The sequence below is a fragment of the Bubalus bubalis genome, chromosome 11, assembly GCF_019923935.1.
Source record: "Bubalus bubalis isolate 160015118507 breed Murrah chromosome 11, NDDB_SH_1, whole genome shotgun sequence".
Taxonomy (NCBI): Eukaryota; Metazoa; Chordata; class Mammalia; order Artiodactyla; family Bovidae; genus Bubalus; species Bubalus bubalis.
Window position 1 is genome coordinate 53311003 of NC_059167.1, and position 25372 is coordinate 53336374.

Here is a 25372-nt window from a genome sequence, read left to right on the forward strand (position 1 = left end):
TCTGGTAGAAAAGAAAATAAAATCATTCCATATTGTTCAAACAGTCAAAATGAAATTTCATAGAAAATAATTCTAAGGAGTTAGAATTTTAGCCAATATGTAGAAGTACATACACTGATAATCAGAGTCCCTCACCAGGAATAATTATGATTCTAAAGCAAGAGCGTTAATACTGTTGGTTGGCCAAACCAAGAAAACCCCTTCTTTACCAAAAGAACCTAAACTTTAACTAGCTGGATATTCTGTTATTTGTATCTGAATAAATCTTAATGGATAAACCTACTTTTCAGCAGAAGGAGTCTGAAAGAGCTGAATAACTTTTTACCAGGGAAGGCGTGAAATATTCTTACTAGAGTGAAGGGATGACAGTAATGGTTGGATTTAAGAAAAAATTTAAGCGTCCATTTTGAAAACCAGCTGCATATAGCTATTCTCTGAAGAAAAAAAAGCAATTGTCATCATGAAAATATATTTATCGATATAGATCCATATAAATATAGATACAGAAACATATATCTATTTATAGATATAGATAAAGAAAGATATAGGTTGTTCCCTGGGAGAACTTGAAGAGCAAAATAGAAGACAACTTTTTTGTTTCGTTTTGTTTTTTGTATTTTTTTATCTTTATTTTTTAACATCAAAAACATTTTCTATTGGGGTGTAGCTGAGTAACAATGTTGTGATAGTCTCAGGTGAACAGTGAAGGGACTCAGCTATATATCTACATGTATCCATTCTCCCCCAAACCCTCTCCCATCAGGCTGGCACATAACATTGAGCAGAGTTCCATGCGCTATACAATAGGTTTTTATTGGTTATCCATTTTAAATATAGCAGTGTGTACATGACCTTCCCAAAGTTCTTAACTATCCCTTCCCCCCAGCAACTCTGAGTTCGTTTTCTAAGGCTGTGAGTCTCTTTCTGTTTTGAAAGTAAGTTCATTTGTATCCTTTCTTTTTAGATTCCACATATAAGGGATATCACATGATATTAGTAGGAGACTACTTTTACTAGGAGATGCAAGGCACACAAAAGTTTCAGATTTGTCCTCTGTCCTTAAAGCGCTGGAAAGGCAATCTTTGTAGAAGCAGGTGAATACACCTGGAGCAATTAGCAGATAACAGACATTGTACGATGAAACTGTAGATTTGTAGGGTATAAATACAATTAAATTCTGTAGAAGCCAAATCACAGACAGCTTTAAAATCCACCAGGATTAAAATATGCTACCTGATGGTGAAACCATACGATTGACTTAACTGTCCACACCCAAAACCAGTTATTTTGAACCAGGTATTAAGTAGTCTTTTGAAGGCTTCTGACACCAACATGCTGTTAGATAATATTCATCAAGTGGTTCACAGGAACAAGGGAAATTAGTGCTTTCAAAAGAAGTCATTTAAAACAGGCTCCCCAGGATCATTTCTGGATGTGCAAATTCACAGTGGATTATTTCTTGAATTTTACTTATCTCTAAAATCTACATATGAGATACAGCAGTGAACGTTTTGATAGATCAGTGCAACTTAAGCACTGCTATCATGACAGTCACCACAATTGGATTTTTTTTCCTTATTTTTTTCCATCTGCAGTCTTGCCTTCTGTTACTCTGGGATTTTTCAGAATGGCATCAACACAAAGACCTGTGTTATTTCAATACTATATGGAAAAGCCTCCAAGCAAAGGAATTTTTTTGTGGTTCAGACGGTAAAGAGGAGAACTGGGTTCGATCCCTGAATCAGAAAGATCCCCTGGAGAAGGAAATGGCACCCCACTCCAGTATTCTTGCCTGGAAAATCCCATGGATGGAGGAGCCTGGCAGGCTGAAGTCCAGGGGGTCGCAAAGAGTCGGACAGAACTGAGCGACTTCCCTGTTCTTTTTTTTGGGAGAATTAAAGTCCTTTAACGTATGCACTGGTAGGGTTAATGAATCATCTGCTTTAAATGCATCCTCATTTGAAGCTGACTCCAGTAATCAGTTGTGTGAATTGCTTTTCCAAGAGTTGTCACCCACTCTCTCTTCCCCACCTTGTTCCATCTCTTCTCCCCTCTATCCATTAATGAACTTAATTTCAAGAGGTCTGAAGAAGCAATAGGTACAGGACTCCAGGAGGTAACTGGTTCCCTTGCGAAGCTGACTAGCTCTTTTGGCACTGAACCCACAATCTTTGCTCCTTTAATACCACAACCACTCATTGAGAGCTCAGAGGACCCATCTCCCCAACAACTAGTAAATGACCTGCTGAGAACTCACCTACCACAAACTCCATCAATGGCAGATCTGGTGTCTAAATTTGCAGATAACTTTTACCTGCTGATAGCGTTTGAGATGGAAGCCCCTATAATAGAATTAAAACATCTCAAATACAACACTTCTCTTGACCCTGAGTAATTATCTACATAACAGCTACTTGCTGTGAAAATTTACAAAAACTCATCTCCATTGCTTTGTTCATTCTACTTCTAAATAGCACACACTGACTTACCTCATTATTCCTCATACCCAAACCTCACTTTCTAGCAAGCAAATCAACTTTTGGTGCCCTGTGCAAAGGAATAATTCCCAAGCGTACTTGAAGAACTAAAACTAGTAACTGCCAATAAATATTTTTAATTTTTTTTCCTCTAGAGCAAATATGCTGTAGTATATTTAAAATCTGTTCTTTTCCCCAATATCCTTCTGAAAGTTGCTCCATTTTTAAAATTTTCTCAGCTTAAATTTTCAACTAAATGGAATAAGTATCTGACAGAGTTCTGTTCTGCCTTCACTTTCTATGGTATTTCTTCCAAAGTTGTTTATTGCCATTCTGACTTCTAAACTGGTTTTATAATTATGCCACACATTCCTATCACAATGAACTTCCTTGCCTTTAAAATTGTGTATATCAGAATTTAAACGCTGGTCACCACGACATTTGTGGATTTACTTGCCTCTACTAGTACTGGGTATCAGCTCATATAATACTTTCAATTTATTTCTCTTTCATAGAAAAGGCCTAATAGAGTTAGTGAACAGCATTAATAGCCTAGGACCAAAATGACCCAAGAATGAAAGGAGTCTTTTTTTATTTTTTGCTTTATGTTAAAATCACAAATTTAACTTATGATGATTTGGAAGTGGAGGCAAATGTAACTTCTTTGTTTCATCTATATTTGATGTTTTCCTTCACAAGTTCTTACCCGCAGTTAAGTGAGAAAGAAAGAGCTAAATATTAGAATTCAAAGCTCAGTCTGATCTGATTATTTCTTCAGTCTTTTTAGAAAATGTTCAGCCTGTCAGACAGCATTTCCTTCTTACTATTTCTCTCTTGTGAAAGAATTGATGCTTTGGAGATGTGGTGCTGGAGAAGACTCTCGAGAGCCCTTGGACAGCAAGGGCAGCAAACCTGTCAATCCCACAGGAGATCAGTCCTGAACATTCATTGGAGAGACTGATGCTGAAGTTCCAATACTCTGGCCACCTGATGCAAAGAGCCAACTCAATGGAAAAGACCCTGATGCTGGGGAAGATTGAGGGCAGGAGGAGAAGGGGGTGACAGAGGATGAGATGGTTGGATGGCATCACTGACTCAATGGACATGAGTTTGAGCAAACTCCAGGAGATAGTAAAGTACAGGGAAACCTGGTGTGCTGCAGTCCATGGGGTCACAAGTTGGACACAACTTAGCGACTGAACAGTTTCTCTCTCAAGAGAACATTCTGGGTTTCTGGGCAGGATGGTGTCTACATATGCTGGTGAATGAGAGACAAACAGACCCCTTGGGCATGTGCTGGCTGACACCTGAGGGTCTCCAGGACAATGTCCAGATGTTGTGTGTCCAACCAGCCTCAAAGCTGGAATTGTCCATTCTCTTGGTTTGGCCAATACTCTCTGTCATGGCAAGACTGGCTATCTGCTCTGCAGCCCCAAAGACAAAGGTACGTTGCCCTTTCAGGGTAAGCGTCTCAGGCAGGTCCCTAGCCACTTCTCCTTGTCATGCCATACGCCCGAATTTATTTCATGGGGCTGCACCTTAAGTTAATGAGGGAAAGTCTGGAAGATGATACCATCCCAGAGTCTTCAAGGGAAGTTAGATAGGACAGACGAAGTGGAAAGAATCCCTTAGGCTTCAATATTATACTCACTCATATAACATATGTGCAAATGCTCTGGCTCTTGATATTCTGGACATATCAGCACTCACTCCTCTGGACATATCTAACACTGACTACTGTTAGTTCCCTTTTGGATGTTCAAGCTTGCTCTTACATGGCCTCAGCACATATTCTAAAGTACAATTGCTAGTGCTTTTGCCCTTGAATCCCTCTTTCCTCACCAAAAAATCTTAGGTATGAGGACTCAAAAATACACATAAGGATAGACTGACTAATACATAATAGAGTCTCATTCATTTGTGATGAGCCTCACTAAGGAATATTTTAAAAGAAATTCCACTTTTATAATTTTCTCACAATATCCATAATAACTCACAGGAAGCTAATTATATCATTCAATAAGCTTTAGGGAACAATATAGGGAAAAGAAAATAATTATTTTTAAGTACTATATTATTCTTTTGTAAGTGAAAAGTTATTTGATGTGCTTGGGAATACTTAAAAACTGTTTTAGTCACTCATATAGCATACATAGAGCCTAACTTTCACTTGCAATCTTTATATTCATCATCATAGAAGTGAAGTTTGTTCTCTTCAAAGGAAACTACAGATAGGCCATAACATCTAGTTTTAATCACATTACAAATGACTAAAGCAAAATTATTGAAATCTTCACATTGCAAATCGAATGTAAACTGATGTCAAAGTGGAAATGTACACATACACATCGTTTAATAAAGAATGCTGAAAAATAATGAAAGGAATGATTTTCTAAAACCATGTAATTTTGTTGAAATTGAGACAAAGCTCCTGACTCGGAATGCCTGGGCCAGCCTGGAAGTTCTTACCCTGCCAATATCCTGCCTAGCTTTCCAAAAGTGATGGCCTTATTATTCAACTAAAAAATAAAAGATCCATTGCCTAGAACACCACATCCACTTAGGTTTTTTTTAATATGCTGCTATAATATCTTAAAACATCTTATTAACAGACTAACCTAAACAAGATCAACCAGCAAAACCATTGTTTCCAAAGCTTTGGGAAACATGGTCCATTCCAGATTACCAGTCTTATCTCTCCACTGGAAAATTAGGCAGGCACGTTAAAGTCTGGCCTTTGGGACTGCAAGACAAGACCAAGGATCACATCCTTCTCAGGTAACCAGCGTAAAAATTCTACAAAGCACTTTTAAAATAAGCAGACTAAATTTATCATGAGAAAAATACAGGAAAACTTCAATTAAGCAAGTGAAGTGAAAGTCGCTCAGTCGTGTCCAACTCTTTGCGACCCCATAGACTGCAGTCTGCCAGGTTCCTCTGTCCATGGAATTCTCCAGGCAAGAATACTGGAGTGGATTGCCATGCCCTCCTTCAGAGGATCTTCCTGACTCAGGGATCAAACCTGCATCTCGTACGTCTCTCCTGGATTGGCAGGCGGGTTATTTACCACTAGAGCCACCTGCGAAGCTAGATAACTAAGTGCTTTGTAAATAAGTTGTCCTTAGACATCCAGGACTACAGGATTAATTAAATCAATTATGGTACATCCACACAAAAAAATACACAGGAATAACTAAAAATCATGTTCCAGAATTTTAACTGACAATGGAAGTGTTGTTATATAAAATCTTCATATATGAAAAGGTCATCAAAAAAAAGCAGGATCAACTTCTTTGTGTGTGTTTTAAAAACGTATATAGAGACTAGAAAATTAGACTATATAGACATCAAAAGACCAGGAAAGTTTATTTTACATGATACGTTTTTTTCTCCTTTTCATTTATCTCAGTTTTCTAAATATTATGCAATAAATGTTCATTATTTTAATGTTAGAAAACATAATGATAGGACAGTGATTAAGCTACTTCATTATACTTCCTAGTTAACTGAAAAGTAGGCAAAAGAACTTTGGAATGGTTCAAGAATTTTCATCCACATCCTGGTTACTGTCAACAAAACCCTATGATCTAATTATATTCAGTGGGGCTTCCCTGATGGCTCAGTAGTAAAGAATCTGCCTGCCAAAGCAGGAGACAGAGGTTTGATTCCTGATCCGGGAAGACCACACATGCCTCATAGCAACTAAGCTGGTGCATCACCACTAGTGAGCCTATGTTCCAGAGCCCGAGAGCCTCAATTAACTACTGAAGCCTGCCCACCCTAAAGCCTGTGTTCCACAACAAGAGAAGCCACCACAATGACAAGCCCTCTCATTGCACCTAGAGAGAAGCCCCAGCTTGCTGCAACTGTAGAAAAACCCATGTAGCAACAAAGACACAGGACAGCCAAAAATAATTATATTCTATGAAATCAGTCAGCCAATCAATTCTGATGTCTGTGATATCCAAAGGAGTTAAGTCTTAAGTTTTTACTTTCATTCAGTTATTACATCACTAAGCTGATAAAGAACTTGGTAAAAATTCAAAACAAGTGAACACAATTATACCTTACTTCTTAATTAAGCATCTCATAGGAACTACAGCTTATGAAGATAAACATCACTCATCATATCCAGAGAACCATGAATGATGGTGTTAAGGGTTTAATATTCACTAGTTCAAGCATCATAGTTTGGAATGGTATTTAGTAACTAAATTCCTATTTCTTGTTTACACGGTGTCTGTCTCAAAAGTTAAATGCAACACAAATTCCAAAGAGTTTAGAATGTTTGAGATTCTTGTTGCAATCCTGTTATAATTTAATGCCTTTTTTGTTTTTGGCCATTTCAAATGTGCAAATTCTATTTAAGTTCTTATACCCCCTTCTAGATTTTAAAAAATGCATAGTCACTTACTTTTTTGAATAGGTTATAATATTCAAGTGGCTTAAACATCAAAAAGTAGAAGCTCCCCTCCCATCCACATACCTATCTACGCAGTTCCCACCCTCCTTCAACAATCCTCATTATTAGTTTCTGGTTTATCCTTCTAAAGATTTTTTTAAATGTATATTCAAGAATAGTATATGATTGTATGTGTCTTATTTCCCCCAAAATATTATATTGCTATTCACCTTCTTTTTATTACTTAACAATGTACCTTTGAGATCTTTCCAAAATCAGCATAGAAAGAATATCCACATTCTTTTTATAGTTGCACTGTTTTTTGTATGAATGTGCCATAGTTTATTAAACAATCCTCAACTGATAGACTGCTGGGTTGCTTCCAATTTTTTGATAATACTGTGATAAACTGTCTTGTGTGCATAAATTATTACACAAATGCTCAAGTATTACTGCAAAGTAAAACGTTGAATTGCCAGGTCAAAGGGTATGTGCATTTTTAACTGTCACAACATTGCCACACTGGCCTCCAAAGGAGTTGTACCAACTTAAACTCCCATCACCAATGAATGAAATTCCATGTTTCTCCACAATCTTGCCAACATAATGTGGTACCTAACTTATAGCTCCTGCCAAACTGGTTAAAAATAGTATCTCAGTATATTTTGCACAGACTTTTATTATTATGTATAACATTGAGCATCTTTCCATGTATTTAGGGATTCTGTTTGCTTCCCTTTTAGGTCAACTCCTCCATAAATGTTTTCTTATTGAAATTGAAGGAACTCTATAAACCTTAAGGAAATTCAACATCTGCAGTATGAGCTTAAAATCTTTTTCCCAATTTGCCATCTTTCTTTTGATTTTGCTTGCAGTATGAGCTTAAAATCTTTTTCCCAATTTGCCATCTTTCTTTTGATTTTGCTTATCATGATTTTTGCCATGAATATGAACATACAGATGTGCATATTAATACATACACACAAATGTGTTAATCTTTTCCTTTAAGGCTTCTAGATTTTGTTATAGTTTACAAAACCTTTCTTCCTTATTCTGAGATATAATTTTTTGTGCCTTCTTTAATGGGTTCATTTACTGATATCAAAATTTCTATGCATTTGGATTTTTCTTGATATACAGTGTGAAGTATTGATCCAGTTTTAATTCTTCCAGAGGCTACACTACTGTCTCATCAACAGTTTTTGAATAGGTTACTTCTCGCTAATTTGCATTGCCACCTTTCACATATCAAAACTGTATATATTTTGAGATCTATTTCAGGATATTCTAGTCTATCCCATTGTCCTGACTACATGTACTAATAACATTAATTTAAAACTAAGAGTCTATAACACACATTGACATCTGGAATATCTAGTCTCACTAATTTTTGCTCTTTACAAAGGTTTCTGGCTGTTTTTAGGGGAAAAAATTGCCTGATTCTGAAAAAACTAAAATCTCTTTGATATTTTTGAGGCACCATGTTAAATTCATAAATTAACTGACATCTCTATAATGTTGAGTCTGTTTAGCCAAGAATAGGATATGCCTTTCCCCATTTTTTTCAATTACTTTAGGTCCTTCAGGAATGATTTAAAGTTTTTTTCATATAAGGTTTTATTGCTAGATTTATTCCTAAGTATGTTATCTTTGGGATTGGTAATTGCAGATGTGTGTTTTCCTTCCTTTTATGTACTCATTGTTCTTTGTATATATGAAAACTAGTCATTTCTGTTCATTTTATACCCTATTATCTTACTAAATTCTCTGCTTTCTTCTAGACTCTGTTTTTTCTCATAGGCTTTTTAAGTATACAACAATGGCAGCTGCCAACAGAAATAAGGTTTGCTCCTCTGTAATTTTTTTTTTATATTTATTTTAAGATGTTGAGGAGTAGTATCTCCAGCCTCCAACACAATGCTAACTACACTACATATTTCTCTTATTCCTAACTTTAATAAATAATAAGTGAGGAACAAGTCTACAGTCTCCCCATTAAAAATAATACTTGTTTCAAAGAAAAACGTGATTCTGAATTAGTGGGTTTGGGATTGTCTTCCTTGGGAAGAGGGTGAGCCAATTCTCTATGTGTCAGGGAGAGTGACCAGATTATTTGATGAAAAGAAATTTCCATTTCATTCTGGCACATAGAAGACTATGTTTCCTAGAGCCCTTGCTTTTAGAAAAGAAATGTGGCTTCTTCTGACCAGTTGTTATCACCTTTGAGCCAAAGAACAAAAGAGAATGTGTACGATTTCTATGTGCTTATTATTTCCTTTGACGGCAATTGAAGAAAGCATGAGTTTTGGATGATGTACCCACACAAATGTCATGCCTCCAACACCCTCACCATGTGTGGCTTGTGAACAAGAGTCTCCTTCTTACCAGCAACCAATGTTTCACGTACACTCTGAAAAGAAAGAAACCTTGTCTTTTTTTTTTTTTAAATAACAATAATTCTTGTTATATTATCTCAGCCCTCTCAGTTTGGGAGCAGAAACAAAAATATTTTCTCTCAAAGAAATATATTATTTTACTGTGGATTTTCTATCAAGGATAAATGTTGAGTATTTTTAAAAGTTCCTTAGATTTACCAGTATTATAAATTATGATCAAAGATTTTCTAATATTCAAATGTGTGTTTCTGAAATAAAACCCCACATGATTTGTACTTTTAATGTTTCTGGATTATGCTTGTGAACATTTTATTTAGAATTTTAAGTCTATGATCATAAGTGAGATTGGCCTGTAATTTTCTTTTTTGTCTAATTCCTTTTAGGTTTTGCTATCAGTTTTTACACTTGCTTCTTACAGAGATGTTGGAGACTTTCTTCCTTGTTTGATGTGCTGGAACAACGGAATTATCTTTAAAGTGATCTGATCTTTAATGGCATCCTGGAATTTCTCTGTGAAACCATCGGGTCTTAGTATTTTGGGGACTGGTTCTTGGTCAATTTCCTCTGTTTGTACAATGGAGCTGTTTAGATTGCCAATATCCTTTGGAGTCTAGTTGATAAACTATTAATTTGCAGAGTAAACTATTAAATTTAGAAGAGTATTTCTTATAATTATACCAGTTTTTTTCTTTTCTATAAATTCCCCTTTTGTTCCCTAGTTTTCATATTTGCACTCTCTCCCTTTTTTTACTGAATAAATCAGCAAATAGTTTATCTTGCCAAAGCTTTTGGATTTATTATTTCTACTACATTCATTATTTTCTGTTTGTAGTCTTTCCTTCATTCTCTCAATGTATTTCTCTTTTTATAACTTAAATTGGATGCTTATATCATGATTTCTATTTTTATAGTGTGTGTATACACATACACATACAAACATATATACATATATAAATTTTCCAAGGGTTACTTTAGTTACATCCCATAGTTTCTGATATGTAGTATTTATACGACCATTTTCTAGCATTCTGGCATTTGAGTTTATCCTTTTTCTTTGATGTAGTTATGGCTTATTAGAGAATTTAATTACAAGAAGATACACAACAATTTTTTTCTGTCATTCTAATCCTCCACGTTAGTCTTCATTATACTGTTAAATATATTCAGTGCTTACCTCTAGTCCTTTCGCTGGTATTAACCTAGTCGTAGTTAGTTGAAATGTGTTTTCTAGCAATTTCCACAAGAAGGACTCCTGATATTGCTGCACCAAGTCATACTGGAGCCTGGGGCAAAAGAAAAATCAGTAGTAATGATCCTGTTTTCCTGTTAAAGTTTTGATACTTTATTTAACATAGATTTTTTCATTATTTAGTTTAACATTGCATTAAATATTATTGTTGATTATTGAACTTTCTGGTACTCTCTTAAATTCTGTGCCCAAAGCACTTAATATTCCTTGGGTTCTGTAGGTTCATGTTTCTTATTTGAAGAATGGTTTGACTCACTCTTTCCTTGAGGAACTTTCAGGTTGCTAGTCATTTATAATCTTCTAAAAGATATTGTAGAGAGACTTCCCTGGTGGTCCAGGGGTTAAGACTTCATGCTGCCAATGCAGGAGGGGGCATGGGTTCAATCCCTGGTCAGGGAACTAAGATCCCACATGCCATATGGCATGGCTAAAAGATAAAAAAGTAAATAATTTATTAAAAGTTTTAATTTAAAAAAGATGCTGTGGAAAAGTCTGAATCCAGCCAATTTTTTTTTCATTTGTTTTTTAACTTTTTGTAACAATTCTTTATCTTCAAAGTCTAACAACTTTTCCAGGATCTGTCTTGGTGTTGATCATTCTGGGTCACATTTCCTTGGCACACAGTATGACTATTAAATATAGAGATTCGAGTCTTTTTCTTTTTTGAATTGTATTTTAAAATATTAGTATTTGTTTGGTAACATTTTGGGTTTTCTTCTTTGGATATTCAACTTAAGTGCTTATTGGATCTCCCTTGTATATCTTCTAATTTTTAAACTCTTTGATTTCTACTTCACTGTGTTCCCTTCTCTTATTTTTTTCTTTTACATCCCTAGCAATATTTTCCATACTGCTTGTTACTTCTTCCAGTTTTGTCTTTATTTCTCTGCTGGTTTATTTTTTCCTTCTACTTCTTTCCTGATTTCCACTAGTTTATATTTCTTTTCTTATGACCTCTTTTATCAAATACTGTACTGCACTTCCATCTGGTGGGACTTGTTAGAAGTGATTGCTTTACCGAGTTTTTGTTGTTGTCGTTTTGATATCAAAATGTTTATCCATAATTCTTATCTGCTTCATGACAACATCTCTGGTGAGTAATGATCATCTCCTAATACACTTTGCTGCACCTTTTCTTCCTTTTTCTTATAGTTTCTCTTTACAGACATTGTTCTAGTTTCTTTTTTATTACTTATTATTGATACTAATAGAGGACTGAAAATTTTTTATCTGGTGAGGTTAAAACAAAGGGAATTTGGACTTAAAACTACGAGGTACAATTTCTGGTGGATATATAATTCACGAGATAGCGGGATCACATGGAACAGACATTCTTCCCAGCCTTACTTGACTTAGCTTAGAGGACCCTGGCAGCCAGGCAGTCAGCCCCAGGCAGAGCCTGGACAGTCCTATACAGTCTTAACAGCCAGAAGCAAAGACTTATACATACTGACGCCAGGGGTTCCTCACTAAAGGCTCAATCTAATCATTTCAAAACACAGTTGTGGTTACTAAGTCCACCCACAGGCTCCAACATTCCAAACCAATCTTTAGTGCCTATGTTAGTCTGCCCAGGATGTCATAACAAAATACCACACACTGAGCAGCTTAAACAACAGACTTTTTAAAGCCTATTTTCCCCACACTTCTGGAAGCTAGAACTCCCTGATCAAGGTGCAAGAGAATTCAGTTTCTGGTGCAGGCTCTCTTCCTGGCTTTCAGACAGCTACTACCTTGCTCTGGGCTCACATGGCCTTTCCTCAGCACATGTGCATGGAGACAGAAGGAAAGTGAGATCTCTGGTATCACAATTTTAAGGACAGTAAACCTGCTGGGTCAGGGCTCCACCCTTATGGCCTCATTTAACCTTCATTACTTTCTCATAGGCCCCAATCTCCAAATACAGTGACTTGGAGAGTTAGGGCTTTAACCTGTGAATGGGGGGGAGGGGAGACACATAAATATTTAGTTCATAATAGTTCCCCAAATGTTGTCAAAACAAATGTAACTCTATCTATGGAGTCTCGGTACACAGATGGTGATTCCCAGCCATCATCTCTTCCTTTCTTCTTTGACTGTTTCACCTCTGAGTGTGCTCAGTGAGGCTCCAAACCCGAGGGTAACTAAGTGGGAAGAGACTTCCTGTTTCAAAACCAGTGTATTTAGTTCCATTGGGTCTAGAGTTAATGGACCTGATGTTGCCTTCTGTGGACAGTGCTATGCCCTCTTTCAGAGGTTTAAGTCTGTTGAAGTCTTGTAAAACTGGTAGAGATGGAGAACTGAAGACCACTGATTTAACTTTCTCTTTTTAGTGAATATAAAAGCGAATGAAGTCGCTCAGTCATGTTTGACTCTTTGCAACCCCATGGACTGTAGCCTACCAGGCTCCTCTGTCCATGGGATTTTCCAGGCAAGAGTACTGGAGTGGTGTGCCATTTCCTTCTCCAGGGGATCTTCCCAACCCAGGGATCGCACCCAGGTCTCCCGCATTGCATGCAGATGCTTTACTGTCTGAGCTACCAGGGAAGCCCTATAAATGTGCTCAATTATAATGCACTGTTTCAAAATATCTATTAATTGGTATACAGACATATGCATATATCTATATACCCTGTGTAAAAACTGTGTCTCCTCTGTTGATGTACAAACTCTTCACTCCCTAATAATTCTTCAGCACAGATAGATGCTCCATCATCAACAGAGGCTGATGACAGCTTCATAATAGAATGGGTGAGCATTGCAAAAAAACCCAGGTTGGGATATCTATATGCCTCTCCATCAGCAAAGTCACCCCTTCAAGGTACCCTCACCTCTACTTTTGTGGGTTCTTTGACTCTCTCCCATTTGTCTGTAGGGCCCAGAAGGAAACTCTGATTCTTCAGCAAAACCAGCTCTTAGCAGTGGGTTTATGTGAGATATGTTGTCCCTTTGTTTGCTGCTGACAAGCGTAAAGAACCACTTTCACTGCTGATAATAATGGTTAATTTATCACATCCAGCGGAGGCTGACCTCTGGGTGTCCCAGCCCCTCCATCACCTTCACACCTGCTCAAGCTAATTGTTAGAGCCAAGTGTAAATGAAAATCAACTGGGCTAATAATGAATGGAGCCCATTACTCGCAACAGCACATTGCTTTACGAAGGTTTATCAAGAAACATTATAACCAGTCCCCTGGTCACAGTTCCCTGTTTCATAGATGAGAAAAAGCAAGCAAACAAGAAGGGACCTGCCCATGAAAACAAGCACGGTGACTGAAAACAACGTCTGATTTTACCTCCCAGAGCTCTAGAACAGTCACCCCTGCATTTTACCAAAATTCACTCATATATAATCAGAAAAAGAATTAAGATATTTCTCCAAATGTTCTTGTCATCTGTTTGTATAAGCAAATGAGATCATTACCAGATATGAAGACTCTAATTAATATGCTAATCTCGTTCCTCCATCACAACCATTTTTAAGGCGGTTGTCTCCATGGCTTCTCCAGTCACTGCCACCTGCCCTAGAACTGCCTTGCCATTTCCTTCTGAAATAACAGACCCAGCTCCAAAATGTTAGAAATGAAAGAATGAGAACTCCCATTAAAGAAACTCCCATGAAAGAACTCCCATAAAAGAAACTCAGAGAGCTTTACTTGATCTACTTCACTGAGCAAGAAACAAACTGTTACTGAATTCCCAAACCAAAGGTAGTTAAGTTCTTAGCTCTCAGTACTATTAATAAAAGCTCAGGTGATGAATAGGTACATTGTTTTCACTTGTGATCTTTTACTGGAAACATTTTTTTTTTTTTAACTGCATAAGCTTACTTGCTTGTAGCTGCTTTGGCTAGGAAGCTGCAAGGTCCTGCTGACATGAGGACTACTTAACTTTTATTTGAGGCAAGAGTCAGCATTTCAGGGAAATCAGGGCATTTTACACTTTGGTTATGTGACTATGAGTGTTTGGGCTAGGGGTATATTCAAACTGTGGTCTCCATTTTAATTGCCTTTTGACAACTGAGTATCTTCAAGAGGCAGATATTAGAGCACCAGGAACTGTCAACTGTATTTGAAGAAACAGCTTGATAGAGTGCAAGAAATAGCTTCCAGTCCCCAAGGTAAGGGGTTGATATATTTAGGGAATGTTTTAAAGTTTTTTCATCTTGTACTTTATCTGTTCATTTTTAATGCCACTTATAAGCAGTCACACACTAGCAAAGTAATGCTGAAAATTCTCCAACCTAGGTTGCAACAGTACGTGAACTGAGAACTTCCAGATGTTCAAGCTGGATTTAGAAAATGCAAAGGAACCAGATATCAAATTACAACATCCATTCAATCATAAAAAAATGAAGACAATTCCAGAAAAACTCTACTTCTGCTTCACTGACTATGCTAAAGCCTTTGACTGTGTGGATCACAACAAACTGGAAAATTCTTCAAGAGATGGGAATACCAGACCATCTGACCTGACCTGATGGGAATACCAGACCTCCTGAGAAATCTGTATGCAGGTCAAGGAGAAACAGAACTGGACATGGAAAAATGGACTGGTTCCAAATTGGGAAAGGAGTACGTCAATGCTGTATACTGTCACCCTGCTTATTTAATTTATATGCAGAGTACAGCATGTGAAATGCTGGGCTGGATGAAGCACAGCTGGAATCAAGACTGCTGGGAAAAATATCAATAACCTCAGATACACAGATGACACCACCCTTATGGCAAAAAGCAATGAGGAACTAAAGAATCTCTTGATGAAAGTGAAAGAGGAGAGTGAAAAAGCTGGTTTAAAACTCAACATTCAAAAACAAAGATCATGGCATGTGGTCCCATCACTTCATGGAAATAGATGGGGAAACAATGGAAACAGTGACAGACTATTTTCTTGGACTCCAAATCACTGCAGATGGTGACTGCAGCCATTAAATTAAAAGATGCTTGCTCCTTGGAAATAGAACGATGACGGACCTAGACAGCATATTAAAAAAACAGAGACATTACTTTGCCAACAAAGGTCTGTCTAGTCAAGGCTATGGTTTTTCCAGTAGTCATGTATGGATGTGAGAGTTGGACTATTAGGAAAGCTGAGTGCCAAAAAATTGATGCTTTTGAAACTGTGGTGTTGGAGAAGACTCTTGAGAGTCCCTTGGACTGCAAGGAGATCCAACCAGTCCATTCTGAACAAAATCAGTCCTGAATGTTCACTGGAAGGCCTGATGCTGAAGCTGAAGCTCCAATACTTTGGCCAGCTGATGTGAAGAACTGACTCAATGGAAAAGACCCTGATGCTGGGCAAGATTGAAGGCAGGAGGAGAAGGGGATGACAGAGGGTGAGATGGTTGGCTGGCATCACCAACTCAATGGACATGAGTTTGAGCAAGCTCCAGGAGTTGGTAATGGATAGGGAAGCCTGGCATGCTGCAGTCCATGGGGTTGCAAAGAGCCAAACACTACTGAGTGACTGAACTAAACTAATAAGCAGTCGACATCCCCTCTTCAAGCCATAAATCAGAAGGAATATGCATCCCACAGTAAATTCAGCCATAGACGTAATACCTTTAATCCCACACGTCTGAGTAACACTTTTATGAACTTCTACCAAGTGACTGTGGAAAATTCTTCAAGAGATGGGAATACCAGATCACCTTATCTGCCTCTTGAGAAATTTGTATGCAGATCAGGAAGCAACAGTTAGAACTGGACATGGAACAACAGACTGGTTCCAAATAGGAAAAGGAGTACATCAAGGCTGGATATTGTCACCCTGCTTATTTAACTTCTATGCAGAGTACATCGTGAGAAATGCTGGGCTGGAAGAAGCACAAGCTGGAATCAAGATTGCCGGGAGAAATATCAATAACCTCAGATATACAGATGACACCACCCTTATGGCAGAAAGTGAAGAGGAACTAAAAAGCCTCTTGATGAAAGTGAAAGTGGAGAGTGAAAAAGTTGGCTTAAAGCTCAACATTCAGAAAACGAAGATCATGGCATCTGGTCCCATCACTTCATGGCATATAGATGGAGAAACAGTGGAAACAGTGTCAGACTTTATTTTTTTGGGCTCCAAGATCACTGCAGATGGTGATTGCAGCCATGAAATTAAAAGACGCTTACTCCTTGGAAGGAAAGTTATGACCAACCTAGATAGCATATTCAAAAGCAGAGACATTACTTTGCCAACAAAGGTTCATCTAGTCAAGGCTATGGTTTTTCCTGTGGTCATGTATGGATGTGAGAGTTGGACTGTAAAGAAGGCTGAGTGCCAAAGAATTGATGCTTTTGAACTGTGGTGTTGGAGAAGACTCTTGAGAGTCCCTTGGACTGCCAGGAGATACAACCAGTCCATTCTGAAGGAGATCAGCCCTGGGATTTCTTTGGAAGGAATGATGCTAAAGCTGAAACTCCAGTACTTTGGCCACCTCATGCAAAGAGTTGACTCATTGGAAAAGACTCTGATGCTGGGAGGGATTGGGGGCAGGAGGAGAAGGGGACGACAGAGGATGAGGTGGCTGGATGGCATCACTGACTCGATGGACGTGAGTCTCAGTGAACTCCGGGAGTTGGTGATGGGCAGGGAGGCCTGGCGTGCTGCGATTCATGGAGTCGCAAAGAGTCGGACACGACTGAGCGACTGAAATGAAGTGAACCGAACCAAGTGATTCTCTGCACTTCCAAACATATCAGGCCTCAAGATCAGCAGCTTGAGATCAATTGGAGCCAAATACCAAGCCAATCTGTTTTAGAATTGAATCGATCATTCATAGGATGCAAATAACCCCTTACAACTTGACCAAGTGGAACTGATTTCCCATAACCTTGATTCTTGTCCAACTTTCCAGAAGACTACCCTTAAACCTGGCTGAAGACCCAGGGCTTTGCACTGACAAGACCTATACTTGTCATCTGCTTAAATATGGGCATCTTCCTTCCAGGTTTTGTATCTCATCGGTTCAGTTCAGTTCAGTTCAGTTCAGTCACTCAGTCGTGTCTGACTCTTTGCGACCCCATGAATCGCAGCACACCAGGCCTCCCTGTCCATCACCAACTCCCGGAGTTCACTGAGACTCACGTCCATCGAGTCAGTGATGCCATCCAGCCACCTCATCCTCTGTCGTCCCCTTCTCCTCCTGCCCCCAATCCCTCCCAGCATCAGAGTCTTTTCCAATGAGTCAACTCTTTGCATGAGGTGGCCAAAGTACTGGAGTTTCAGCTTTAGCATCATTCCTTCCAAAGAAATCCTAGGGCTGATCTCCTTCAGAATGGACTGGTTGGATCTCCTTGCAGTCCAAGGGACTCTCAAGAGTCTTCTCCAACAGCACGGACAGATATAAATGAGAGATGTACTCATCAGGGGCTTCTGTCTTATCTGCTTAATAGCCTTCAGTTTGAGGGGCACCATTCCAAATTTATATAGCACAGCTTCTGCCTGTAATGTGACAAGGCCAGGGAGGTAAGCATACACTGCCCTCAATAGCAGTATCCAGTGATTCCAGAGGAACAAGGTATGAACTGTTGTTTAGGCTGGGGGAAGGAGGTGGGGAAGAGAGGGAAATTTTCATGGTCAAATGAGATGGGACAATACTGGGTTTAACATTTACTAGGAGTCCTTTTATCAAGGCAGAATTTCTTAGGTCTAAAAACATTATCAGTCTTTTAATTTCCATGAATACAGAATCATTGCTTCAGAACACTAGTAAACATCATATATAATATTGGTATTCAACAGGACACCAGATGGAAACACTATTTTAAAAGGCCCTGCCCTATAAAAGATCCAATATACTACTCTAGTAGGGAAGAACAATTAACAAATCTATCTACTCACACTTAAAAGTGAGGGGTAGGGGCTTCCCTTGTGGCTTAGTGGTAAAGAATCTACCTGCCAATGCAGGAGTTTGATCCCTAAACTGAGAAGATTCCACATGCCTTGCAGCAACAAAGTACATGCACCCCAACTACTGAGCCTGCATCCTAGAGCCCTCAAGCCCCAACGACTAAGCTCGTATGCTGCAACAACTGAAGCCTGCGTGCCCTAGAGCCTGTGCTCTGCAACGAGAAGCCACTGCAAGGAGACGTCTGAGCGCCGCAACTGGAGAGTAGCCCCCACACATCACAACTAGAGAAACGCCCACGCAGCAGTGGAATCCAGCACAGCCAAAAGGAAATAAACAATTCAAACAAACAAACAAACAAAAACAGTGAGGGGCAAAAACTATGACCTTCATTTACAAACTGATATGAATGAGTTTTTCGATTTTGGATTGTTCAGGTATTGTTGCAATAAGCCCGCAGAGCGAACGATCTCCAAACCTCACCCACATATAACAACCAACATTTACGTCTCGTTGATGCATCTCTGAATGGGATGGAACCACTTGGCTTCAAGCAGTAGGTCAATGCAGGTGTCTTCCAGGCATTTCTCACTCAGGAATCCAGTCTAAAAGCAGTAGTCTACTGTGGGTGTGCTTTTCTTGTGGGATAAAACAGGAGCACAAAATTGCTGTCAGAATTTGCCAAATGTCAGCCTCAGTGCAGAGCTGGTACACGATCCCTTTTACTGTGTTTCATCAGCCAAAGCAAGTCGAATGGCTAAGCTCAACATCCACAGGACAGGGAAATATTACACCCACAGCAAAGCCAGGCAAGGGCTGGGAGGGAGGAACCATGGTGGGCAAACCATATCTACCACACTGACCATAAATTTAAATCCAAAGTGTAACCATGTGTGGGAACAGCCATACTTCTATTCTCTTCAAACACAAATGGCCCGTTTACTAATAATTCAAATATACTAATGGTTAGACTTGACCATAGGAATATACACTCCATTTCTATTCTTCATTCTTCCTGCACTGGACAAGTTAGTATTTGGTATTTCTAATCCAGGGGAGTTACATGTTAGGGCATTTTCCAGTTGATTCCTTAGTATGTATTTTGAATACCAACACCACAATCAGCCTTTTATGTAAGAGCAGTGACACATCTTGTACATAGCATAACAAATGACCACCAACTAATAGCTTAAGACACATGTTGGTTATGTCCATACACAGCTTAGCAGGGCCTCTGCAAGGCTGTGATCCAGGCCTGGGTTCTCCTCTGCAAGCTTGGCTGGGAAAGCATCTGCTTCCAGGGTCACTCAGGTTGTTGGCAGAACTCATGTGCTTGTAGTCATAGGACTCATGGGCATCTTGCTTCTTCAAAGCTGGCAAGGAGAGCAAGACCTTAGAGCAATTTTGTTAGCAATTGTAGAGCCTTTGCTAGCAAGACAGAGCCTTATGTAACGTAATATAATCCCAGGAGTGATAGCCCATTACCTTTCCATATTCTATTGTTCATGCACAAGGGGTAGGGATTATACTAAGGCGTGAACACCAGGATGTAGAGCTTATGGGGACCACCTTCAAGTATGTCCCTTGCAACAAGAAACCTAAAAAATATATTATTTGTGACTTACTCTATCCCAGCTTTGCCCAGCTTTTCTCAGTGGAGAGTCCTTCTCCATCATGTTCTAGAATTGCATTTACTTAGATGAACCCACGTTCACTGGGCAGTTCTATTTCACTTTGTATTTTAAGATCTTTTCAGGGTAGGAAACTAGCCGATGCTATTCAATCACTGAGTGGAGTCAGTGTCATTAACACCTGAATGGCCAAGAAATCATTCCAGCCAGAAAAGACCCAAGTACCAATTACTAGACTGTCGTGATTTATGTTTGTGCCTGATGTAACAGACATAAGTCAACTGCTTATACATGGAAACGTAGCCTTTGCCTCACGAGAACTGAGTATGACTCATGCTGTGCCTACCCACAGCCAAAGCCGTCAGTCTATTCCAAACGTATAAACGTCAATTAAATAAATGGTTGGCAGCCTAAATATTTAACAACTGGATGATGACTGGAATTTTCACTTTTCATTCAGTCACACAGACATGGTTTTGGTAAAAGAAATAACTGAAGTTTAGGGTAGTTTTCCTTTTCCTAAAAGTCATCCATTCCCAAACATTTGCTGAATGCCTACCATGTTCTAGGTACTTTGCTTACTGCTGGGAATACAGAGATAAATCTATTCTTCACACTGTTTCCCTTTTAACTTCATGTTACCTACCCTGCAAATAAGCAATTTTCTCAGAAGCCATCAGTACCCAGGGGCCTTCCCCGCTGCTCCTTTTCAAATATTTCTTATTGTTCAGAAAACCCTAATAATTAACCAAAAATCACTTTGCTGTGGCAAAACCTCAATACCTATACATCTCACTGGCTCTGAAGAGTAACTGGAATGAGATTACTGCCTCTGTTGACAGAAATTTTGTATTTATTAAAATTCTGAATGATGAAAAAATCCATATGATAAAAATTTATTATTATAATGCCCATTATAATACCCCAGGATAAGAATATTTTGCATTCCTACCATATATAAAATAAACAACAAAGATTTACTGTATAGCACAGGATATTGTATTCAGTATCTTGTAATCATCTTTAATGGAAAAGAATCTGAAAAAAAAATATGTAAAAATGAATCACTTTGCTATACACTGGAAACTAATACAATACTGCAAATTAACTATACTTCAATAAAAATAAAAAAGAAAGACTGCTTTGTTCTATAAACACTTGAGAGCTAAAGATCACTTGTAACAAACCAAGCAAATGCTTCAATGTGTGATAAACAGGAAATGCCACACGGAGAGGGAAAATCTCAGACCGCTTAGCCCTTTCTTTCCCTATAGTTTTTCTGTAAGTAATTTTATATATTTCCATGGCTTTTGTGTACTAAATCTTCAGAGGGAAAACAGATAACTTACTTTAATAATCATTTATCATAAGCGTGGGATGGGGGGGATGGTGAAACTCTTGACAAATACCAAGGACTCCTCTGTTCTTAAAGCCCCTTTATTCTCAAGGACTCCTTTATTCTAATGTAATGGCTCCTGAAAAACTTCCCTTTTCAAGGATACTTTTTTCAAACACAATCAATAATCTACAATCAACTTTGTAATCTCTTTGGAAACCAGGACCTTTTTGGCTTTGGAGTTTTAAAGATAAAATGCACAGCTGGATTCCTACAGGCCAAATATTTAATTTTTTTTAATTTGTGGGTTATGACTCAGATTACTAATATGGTGGTGTTTGATAGGAATAGAAAGTCAAAATATAGTTTTTCAAATTATTAGTTTTAGAATTCCAGAGATGAAATGAATTTTAAAGCATATCTGGAAATGATATGCTGGAAATGAGCTTTAAGGCACATCCACCCAGAGCTTGGGTCTCTTAAGCAACATCTGTAACAAGTGGTTGTCAGCCCTTGTTCCAACAGCCCCAGCAATGGAGAGCTCCCTACCTTTGGACCAGAGATCATTCTGTCTTCCCAAACCACTTTAAAAATGTTTTACTTGTTCTGAGTCAGTTCTTCTATAACTTTAATCCTTGATCTTAGTTATAGTCCTTTGAGTTTCATTGGACAAATGTAATCCCTTCCTATAACAGTCCTCAAAATATGTGAAATCCCCTACCATATCCTCAACATTCCATTCTAAAGATGCTTTGCTCCTTGAATTATTCCTCATAGAACATATTTTTGGTTCTGTCACTGTCCTGCTATCTAATCTCTGGGTCAGATGATTTTGACCGGGATTTTGTAAGAATCACAGCCATTCTTGTGATCAATAAGAAAAGAAAGGGTGAGCAGCTGTAGCAACTGCACCCAGAATTAAGGATAACACTTTCTATATTATTCTGTGCCATGGGCCAAGAAGAAACTAAAAATACCCAGGTGAGTATTTTGCTTCTGTGAATGTGATAAACCACATGATCCATAGTGGATTAAAGGCTGAGAATCATTATTTTAAATGCATTCCAGTTTATTTATTCTTTGATAAGTGTAGCAGCTGAAATGTAATACAAAAAACCAGAAGTGGGTTAGCTAGGACAATACAGACTGGTTCACTAAACAAAATATTTCCCCTCTTTCTACGCCTCCTTGTCTCTCAGGAGTCACCTGAACTCTTAACTCTTATGTGAAACATTGGTTCAGCTCAGTTCAGCCACTCAATTTTATCCAACTCTTTGCGACCACCATGGACTGCAGCACGCCAGGCTTCCCTGTCTATTACCAACTCCCGGAGCTTACTCAAATTCATGTCCATTGAGTCAGTAATGCCATCCAACCATCTCATCCTCTGTCGTCCCCTTCTCCTCCTTCCTTTGATCTTTCCCAGCATCAGGGTCTTTTCCAAGGAGTCAGTTCTTCACATCAGGTGGCCAAAGTTATTGGAGTTTCAGCTTCAGAATCAGTCCTTCCAATGAATATTCAAGACTGATTTCCTTTAGGAATAACTGGTTTGATCTTGTAGTCTAAGGGATTCTCAAGAGTCTTCTCCAACACCACGGTTCAAAAGCATCAATTCTTCGGAACTCAGCTTTTTTAATAGTCCAAATCTCACATCCATACATGACTACTGAAAAAAACCATAGCTTTGACTAGATGGATTTATGTCAGCAAAGTAATGTCTATGCTTTTTAATATGCTGTCTAGGTTGGTCGTAGCTTTTCTTCCAAGGAGCAAGCATCTTTTAATTTTATGGCTGCAGTCACCATCTGTAGTGATTTTGAAGCCCCCCAAAATAAAGTCTGTCACTATTTCCATTGTTTCCCCAACTATTTGCCATGAAGTGATGGGACTGGATGCCATGATCTTCGTTTTTTGAATGTGGAGTTTTAAGCTAGCTCTTTCACTCTCCTCTTTCACTTTCATCAAGAGGCTCTTTAGTTCTTCTTCACTTTCTGCCATAAGGGTGGTGTCATCTGCATATCTGAGGTTATTGATATTTCTCCCGGCAATCTTGATTCCAGCTTGTGCTTCATCCAGCATGGCAATTTGTATGATGTACTCTGCATATAAGTTAATAACCAGGCTGACAATATATAGCCTTGACATACTTCTTTCTCAATTTGGACCCAGTCTGTTGTTCCATGTCCAGGTTTAACTGTTGCTTCTTGACCTGCATACAGATTTCTCAAGTGGCAGGTCAGGTGGTCGGTTATTCCCATCTCTTGAAGAATTTTCCACAGTTTGTTGTGATCTGCACAGTAAAAAGCTTTGGTGTAATCAAAAAAGCAGAAGTAGATGTTTTTCTGGTATTCTCTTGCTTTTTCAATGTTGGCAATTTGATCTCTGGTTCCTCTGCCTTTTCTAAATCCAGCTTGAACATCTTGAAGTTCATGGTTCACGTGAGTTCATGTTGAGCCTAGCTTGGAGAATTTTGAGCATTACTTCACTAACATGTAAGATGAACGCAATTGTGTGGTAGTTTGAACATTCTTTGGCATTGCCCTTCTTTGAGATTGGAATGAAAACTGGCCTTTTCCAGTCCTGTGGTCATTGCTGAGTCTTCCAAATTTGCTGGCATACTGAGTACAGCACTTTAACAGCATCATCTTTTAGGATTCGAAATAGCTCAGCTGGAATTCCATCACCTCCACTAGCTTTGTTGGTAGTGATGCTTCCTAAGGCCCACTTGACTTTGTATTCCAGGATGTCTGGCTTTAGGTGAGTAATTACACCATCGTGATTATCTGGTTCATGAAGATCTTTTCTGTACAGTTCTTCTGTGTATTCTTGCCACCTCTTCTTAATATCTTCTGCTTCTGTTAGGTCCATACCATTTCTGTCCTTTATTGTGCCCATCTTTGCATGCAATATTCCCTTGGTATCTTTAATTTTCTTGAAGATATCTATAGTCTTTCCCATTCTTTTGTTTTCTTCTATTTCTTTGCATTGCTCACTGAGGAAGGCTTTCTTCTCTCTCCTTGCTATTCTTTGGAACTCTGCACTCAAATGGGTATATCTTCCCTTTTCTCCTTTGCTTTTTGCTTCTCTTCTTTTCATAGCTATTTTTAAGGCCTCCTCAGACAGCCATTTTCCCTTTTTGCATTTCTTTTTCTTGGGAATGGTTTTGATCACTGTCTCCTGTACAATGTCACGAACCTCCATCCATTGTTCTTCAGGCACTCTATCAGAGCTACTCCCTTGAATCTATTTGTCACTTCCACTGTGTAATCATAAGGGATTTGATTTAGGTCATACCTGAATGGTCTAGTGGTTTTCCCCACTTTCTTCAAGTTAAGTCTGAATTTGGCAATAAGGAGTTCATGATCTGAGTCACAGTCAGCTTCAGGTCTTGTTTTTGCTGACTGTATAGAGCTTCTCCATCTCTGGTTGCAAAGAAAATAATCAATCTGATTTCGGTGTCGACCATCTGGTGATGTCCATGTGTAGAATCGTCTCTTGTGTTGTTGGAAGAGGGTGTTTGCTATGACCAGCGTGTTCTCTTGGCAAAACTCTGTTAACCTTTGCCCTGCTTCATTTTGTACTCCAAGGTCAAATTTGCCAGTTACTCCAGGTATCTCTTGACTTCCTACTTTTGCATTCCGGTCCCTATAATGAAAAGGACATCTTTTTTGGGTGTTAGTTCTAAAAGGTCTTGTAGGTCTTCATAGTCCGTTCAACTTCAGCGTCTTCAGTGTTACTGATTGGGGCATAGACTTGGATTACTGTGGTACTGAATTACTTGCCTTGGAAATGAATAGAGATCATTCTGTCATTTTTGAGATTGCACCCAAGTACTGCATTTTGGACTCTTTTGTTGACTATGAGGGCTACTCCATTTCTTCTAAGGGATTCTTGCCCACAATAATAGATATAATGGTCATCTGAATTAAATTCGCCCATTACAGTCCATTTTAGTTCACTGTTTCCTAAAATGTTGATGTTCACTCTTGCCATCTCCTGTTTGACCACTTCTAATTTACCCTGATTCATGGACCTAACATTCCAGGTTCCTACGCGATATTGT

General features: G+C 38.6%; 1 long non-coding RNA gene across 2 annotated transcripts in view; it reads right to left on the reverse strand.

Annotated features, from left to right (window-relative positions):
• Positions 1 to 25372, reverse strand: part of LOC123464718 — a 163825-nt gene that overhangs the window by 68430 nt on the left and 70023 nt on the right. For both annotated transcript variants that reach the window (XR_006639760.1, XR_006639759.1), the window contains one exon: positions 10450 to 10558. This is a non-coding gene — a long non-coding RNA (uncharacterized LOC123464718). The remainder of the gene's footprint in view (positions 1 to 10449; positions 10559 to 25372) is intronic.